This window comes from Oratosquilla oratoria, unplaced genomic scaffold (assembly GCF_046742065.1).
Source record: "Oratosquilla oratoria isolate Oo_2021 unplaced genomic scaffold, ASM4674206v1 SCAFFOLD109, whole genome shotgun sequence".
NCBI classification, from domain to species: Eukaryota; Metazoa; Arthropoda; class Malacostraca; order Stomatopoda; family Squillidae; genus Oratosquilla; species Oratosquilla oratoria.
In genome coordinates, this window is record NW_027467466.1 from 290,568 (window position 1) to 297,654 (window position 7,087).

A 7,087-nucleotide genomic window follows, 5' to 3' on the forward strand; every position below is an offset into this window, starting at 1 on the left:
TGTACAACAAGATGGTAGCTGAAAACATCAGCAAGAGCAAGTTTGAAGGCATTCTCAGTTGCCTTCACTATGCCGATAATGGCCAGTCTGACAATGACAAATACTTCAAAGTCCGGCCAATCTTCCAGAACCTCAACAAACAGGGCTCCAAGTACAGCAGCTTCATCGACTCCTTTTCTGTTGATGAGTCCATGATACCTTACTTTGGTCGCCACAACACAAAGCAGTACATCAGGGGCAAGCCAATCAGGTATGATCGAATTTTCACATTCATGTTTTTTTGCAATATTACAGACATTCATTTCGAAAATACACATGTATAGTATTTTATGTATATTGTCACATATATTCCCATATATGTAAGGTGGGGATAGTATAACTTTGGATAACGGCGCCCCGTGATAACGTGGGCATCAAATTACAGGACGAGTACTGAGGATGCGTGGGAAGGAGGTCCATCCATACAATGGAGTATTTGTTCTAACACTCAGCCTAGAACGAAGGAGAACGTTTTTAGTTAATTGACCAATGAGGTTCAACCACCATAGACGCAATTCCTATGGGCCAATCAGAGGATTTTGTAGAGAAGTTCTAGAGTTCCTTGGGCGTGTCAGAGTCAGTTTGAGGGTAGAGGGGAAAGTGTAAAGGTGTTGCCTCGGAGGGGTTCGGCTGAAGTAAGTCCTCTGTACTCCCCCTGTATTAGTCATAAGACCTTTTAACTCAGCTAGTAACACCACTAGTGCTTCATGTAGTGGTGTTAAATGTTTATAGTAGTGACTTAGACAGTGTTTTTCGTTGGTAAAGTATTAATTAATTAATTAATCTTCTTTCACCCCCGTTAAAAGTTTTCGAGCGGGAATCTTCTGTTTTGAAATATATATTTACTCATTTGAATGTAAACTTTTTACACACTTGAAGTTTAGTGATTGTAATCCTTCATGTAATCTTTAACTTAAATCAATATTGTTAAACGTTATTCTGTGCGTTTCATTTTTCTTGATTTTCTTGATTTTAATAAAATCAAGTGGCGACCTTGTAATTTCTATTGGAGTTATCCCAAAGACATGGGGTCTTGGGAACTCAGTCACCCATTCACTCTTACTATGTGTTACGAGTCTGACAACTTTACAATTTCTATTTGAGTTATCCCAAAGACATGGGGTCTTGGGAACTCATTTCACATACTTAATCTATTGCAAGTCAGATAGGTGAGCGAGATTCGTAACAATATTGAATAATCATATTGTATAATGTTGTCAAATTCTCTTTTCAGGTATGGCTTCAAGGTGTGGACCATCTGTTCGGCCGAAGGTATGGGTCTGTACTTCGAGCCCTATTGTGGGGCTGATACTGACATCACAGACTTTGGGCTAGGGCAAGGTCCTAATGTCGTGATGAGCTTAGTCGAAAAGTCTGGTGTACAACCTGGCTCTGCAATATACTTCGACAACTTGTTCACTTCCTTCCCTCTGCTGCAAAAGTTGTCCGATCTCGGCATCGGTGGGACAGGGACTGTCCGCAAGAACAGACTGCATCATGGGCCCCTACCTGATGCTAAAACTGTCGAGAAGATGGAGCAGGGCACCTCAAAGTCTGTATATATGAGGGACCAGGTGTGTACAGTTTGGAGAGACAACAAAGCTCTTTATGTAGCCAGCAACGTCCACAACGTGACCAGAAAGGACGGAGACAATACGTCCAACCAAGCGCAGGCCAAAAGGTACAGTAAGCAGGCCGGAGGACACATCTTCATCAACAGACCCAATCTCATAGCCAAATACAATGAGGGCATGGGAGGAGTAGACCTGCTGGACGGGATGGTGGCTCTTTACAGATCCACAATCAAGAGGAAGAAATGGTGGTTCGCTTTCGTTCCCTTATCAATAAATGTGGCGGCCGTAAACGCCTGGCGCCTAAGAAACATGGCCCTCAAGACTCATGGGATTGCTTTCAACAAGCATGAGCACAACTACCTCAACTTTGTGAGGGATCTGGTGGAAGGGCTCATCAAATGCCACGGCAAGCATTCATCCACCATCCCAGTGCAGATGTCGGTGTCTGCGCCACAGTCCAAAAAACTAAAGATGTTTAGGAAACCCATCGACGATGTGCGGTATGATAACCAAGGCCACTGCATCAAAAAACACATGCCAGGGCACAGGGGGAGGTGCAAAAAGTGTACAGAGGACAAACGCCCAGGCGACAACCGATCTACCTACTACTGCCCTAAATGCAATGTGTCGATCCATGTGGACTGCTTCTGGGAGTTCCACAACAAGTAAATGTCAGTGTACAATATATTTTCATGGATATTGGTGATTTCGTGTATTGAATTTGAGTAGTTTCGAAAATAAATGTGTAAGGATGGACCCTCGGAAATTTATTGGGACTTTAAAGTCCCACCTCATAACTCGAAACACAATTCTTGAAACACAAAACCGCTTCATTTGTGTTCTAATGGGACATAAACTGTTTTGTGGAAAAAAAATCATTGATCTTGATACAATATTTCTATGGGTGGTACGGACTGGGTTAAATAAACTAACTATCCCAGAAAGACGCCCCATTCCGGTAGCACACGACATCTTACACTCCGTCGGTGTAAGAGGCTCGTAGATAAAGGTAGACAAGTGAGGTAGATGGATGGGTAGGTGGCGATAATTTAATTTTTATAAGTTGGATATTTGATAAACAACATTTGTAGGCGAAGGAATTGCACAATCTCGGTTCCCGCCTAAATGTTTACAAACAACTGCTGAGGAACCGATTTCATTGTTGTATAATGTTCATTTTATGCTGATGTAACAGTATGTAAACTAAGTCATTGGTGCATTGATTTCGAGATTGCTTGAGTAAGCAGTATTTTTAAAGAGTTTGTAACAGCTTTTCTGATTGGAGAAAGGGTGGATGAGGAGAAAATTTGATTGGTTCGTGGGAGTAAAGTCATGTCCTTAGGGGAGATCCTTAGGTGTAAAAGTAAAGATCATTAGACTAAAGAAATCATGACGTTAATGCAAACTGACCTAGTGAACAAATTGCGGAATCCGGATGGGAGTTCCTTGGTGTAACTTGACAAACCAATTTTATATATTCAGGAAGAAAAGAAAATTAATCTCCGTTTAATTCCCTTCTCTTAGACAGAGGTGAAAAGACCATGGTGAAAAGAAAGTAGAAAGTGAAAGACGATTTATAAAAAGTAAGTACACGAAAGAAAGACAACACATAGAGACGACAACACAGAGTGGTAAAAGGGGACCAAAGAAGGGAACAGGGAAACAGTAGACGGAATAACAGTGGTAACAGTCGATGAAAACGGCGTAGTTTTCACAACCTTAGACTTCATGTCAGGATATTTCCGGATTCCCCTTCATACAGAGTCTAGACCTCTCAGGCATTCAGCACGAACAATGGACACTCACAATTTAAACGCCTTGCTATGGGTTTTGTTTCAGCCCGTTTTATGCACACAGCCCGTTTTATGCACACAGTACTAGCAGGCCTTCTAGGACACTTAGTTTTCATGTATCTTGATAACATTATCATCACTTCCTAATCTGTTAGCGAACACTTACACACGCTTTACACTGTATTCTCACAACTAGCAAGGGCAGGCCTCAAAATGAAGCTTAAGAAGTACTCCTTCCTTCAAAAAGAAATACGCTTCTTAGGCCATGTCCTTAATTCACAAGGAATTTTAACCTCACAGGACAAGGTCAAGGCAGTCATTGATTTTCCACGCCCTACTTCTGCTGACCACATACGTTAATTTCTTGGTCTATCAGGTTTTTACACACGGTATATCAAAGGTTACGCTAGTATAGCAGCACCCTTAACCACCTTACATAAGAAAGGCACCCCTTTTAACTGGACACCTGGCCAAGAGAAAGCCTTTAATAACTTAAAACAAGCCTTAATGAGAGCACCTGTCCTTGCTTTTCCAAACCACAAGCTTCATTTCACAATACACACGACCACTTGATACACAGCCGTCGGCGCAGTCCTCATACAACAACACGACACAAAACTCAGACCAATTGTTTATGCTAGCCGCACACTCAACAAACATGAACAAAATTACTCAATAACGGAAATAGAAGCACTAGCTGTAATATACGCCCTTAAGCACTTCAAAGAGATCATCCTTGGTTACGAGATACATATCCACACAGACCACCAACCAATCTTACACCTCTTCAAAGGGAAAAATCTCGCATGAAAATTAGTACGTTGGTTTCTCACCATACAAGAATTCATGCCAACATTCCATTTTGTTCACGGAAAAGCAAACGTGGTAGCAGACGCCCTAAGTCACCACGTCGCTTTTATCGGTCAAGATTACCCTCCTGTCAACCTTGTGCAAGCGCGCATTGCCAGAGCACAAAGGTCGAATCCCCTTTGGAAACGTATTATGCACTTCCTCACCTCTGGTGATACAACAGACACAGATTATTTTCCTCCAAATATCGACAACTACACCTTAGTAGACGAAATACTGTATCACACCAAAACACTGAACTTAACCGTTCAGTGCTTCAGCTTGTTCTTACGGAACTCATTCCTGAAGTTCTGAAACTCGTACACGATTCACCCCTGGCTGCCCACCCAGGAAAGGACAAATGCTTGACACAAGCCAGATTGCAGTACTTCTGGTTGACCATGAGGAAATATACACATGCCTATATTGATGCTTGCCATTCATGTGCTTTACACAAAGATCATATTAGCGATTATGTTCCCATCTTAACTTATACTGCCCTTTGCAAATCTTTCGATACAGTAGTTATTGACCTTCTTAAGTTACCACTCACCCCCAGCAGAAACCAATACCTCTTTGTTTGTGCAGACCATTTTTCCCGATTCTACTTTCTTTCACCCTTACCAGACAAGACAGCACAACACGTTGCACAAACGATTGTTGACAAACTCATATGCCCCTACACTTCACCCAAAACACTCATTTCAGATAACGGAATAGAGCTCAACAATGAAATTCTCGCAAACATTTGTAAACACTTTAACATCACGAAATGCAACACTACTCCTTGTCACCCTAGCTCTAACGGTTTGGTCGAAAGACAGAACCGCAAAATCCTAAATGTTCCCCCGACATCTTGCCTCTGACATACATTCTTCTTGGGACAAACATGTGCTAATGATCCAAGATTGCATTAACAGTCCCATTAATAGGTCAATATAGGAGTCACCATATTTTGTCCTTTTTGGCTCGAACAAAAAGCTTTCATGTGATCTCCTTACGTCAGACTTACCCCTCCATTTACAAGTCCGACGATTATGTCAAAGTAAAGGTACAAGATTTCAACACTCTTCAAAAGAATTTACAATACCCTTACACTCTCCAAAGACGATATGGCACGGCTTCATGATACAGGAGCGAGAGATAGCATAGTTGAAATTGAAGACTTCTAATCCCCACCCTCAACCACACACCCACATCGAAACTTTCTCCTAAGTTCACTGGACTCTTTCGCGTTATTGGCTTAGTACCAAACTATAAAGTCAAAACACTTAGTTTACAGAATTTAACAGAGACAGTCGTATACAAAGATAATATCAAAGTAGTACATCGAGGCCTCGACCTCCAGCATATCCCATTTCCATTTCTAACAGCCACTCCATTACAAGATTCTCCTATCTTCTCTCCACCTATTCCTATTCCTACATACAGCTTAAAAAAAAAAAAACACTATAAGATCATATTTTCTAGGTGAGCGGAATTGTATCTGCTTTCCTCATGTCATTAGATTTAAGTAAATATTATTATCTTCTACGAGCAAATCGCTGAGGACAGCTACTGATAGGTGGACCGAGTACTATTGGAAGAAGATATATTACACGTCACAGGACGTCACAAATACACGCCACAGGGCGTAACACACCGAAAAGATATATATCAAGCATACGACGTTGCGTACGTCGCAGCAGCAGTACCAAGCGGCTGTTGAGCGTCAGGTCTAACTAGAACCCGACCAGAGGCCACTTAACTGTAATTAGACCGACCTGACCTTGACCCTTAGAACACCTGGTCCGCACGACGATACGACCGTTGAGAAGCGTACGTCCACATATATAACTATTTTTATATTTCATTTTTTCACCATTTATTATTAAAATATGCCATGTCCTTCTATGTATCACAATTAAATTTCTTATTCAATATTGAGTGCGTCACTCAACCATTTAAATACCTATTTCTGTCACATTGTAAATCTTACTGTATAACCAAAAATTTATGTAGTGGCAACCGTCACAGCCTTCGTGGTCAGTTGCCTTACTTCATAGCGAGATCTCGACTGGCTCTGAACAAGACAACTGGCCACGATTTACTAGCTTAAATCCGTAGACCGAAACAGCCTTTCACTTGGTCCGCTACTCACATAGCCTCCAAAGTGTCGATCTAACCTTTCCACAACAGTATGACTAACATTCGTATGGGTTTACAATCTCTTAGTTCATAATTCAGTTTTGCTATATATGACGGAAATTTGAAAAAATGAAATATTGTGATAAAAGTCGTTTTTACTCAAACGAACTCTCAACTGTGGGCGCTGGTGAAACCTGTGGAAGCTCATTGTGATTATCCTTTTAGAGATAAGGTTTAGGAAATTAATGAAATAACAATTTTTTTTAATGGTTAACCTTGTTTCCCCTGGCCTCTTCCCTTCTCGACTTCTCCTAATCCCCACCCACCTCTTCCTCCTCCTCCTCCTCCCCGTCCTCCCCATCCACCCACCTCCTCCTCCTCTTCTTTTACTTCCTTCTCCCAACTCTTCTCCTCCTCTTCCTCTACTCCCCCAACCTTCTCCTTTTCCTCACCCATTGCCTCCTCCTCCCCACCTACCTCCTCCTCCTCCTCTCCACCCACCTCCTCCTCCTCTTCTTCTTTTACCTCCTTGTCCACATCCGCCTCCTCCTCCTCTTCCTCTAATCCTCCCACCTTCTCTTCCCCCATCCACCTCCTACTCCCCACCCAACATCTCCTCCTCCTCCCCTCCTCTTTCTCCTCCTACCACCCATTCCTCCCTTCCTCCTCTCCTCCTCCTCCCCCTCCTCCTCCTCACCATCACCT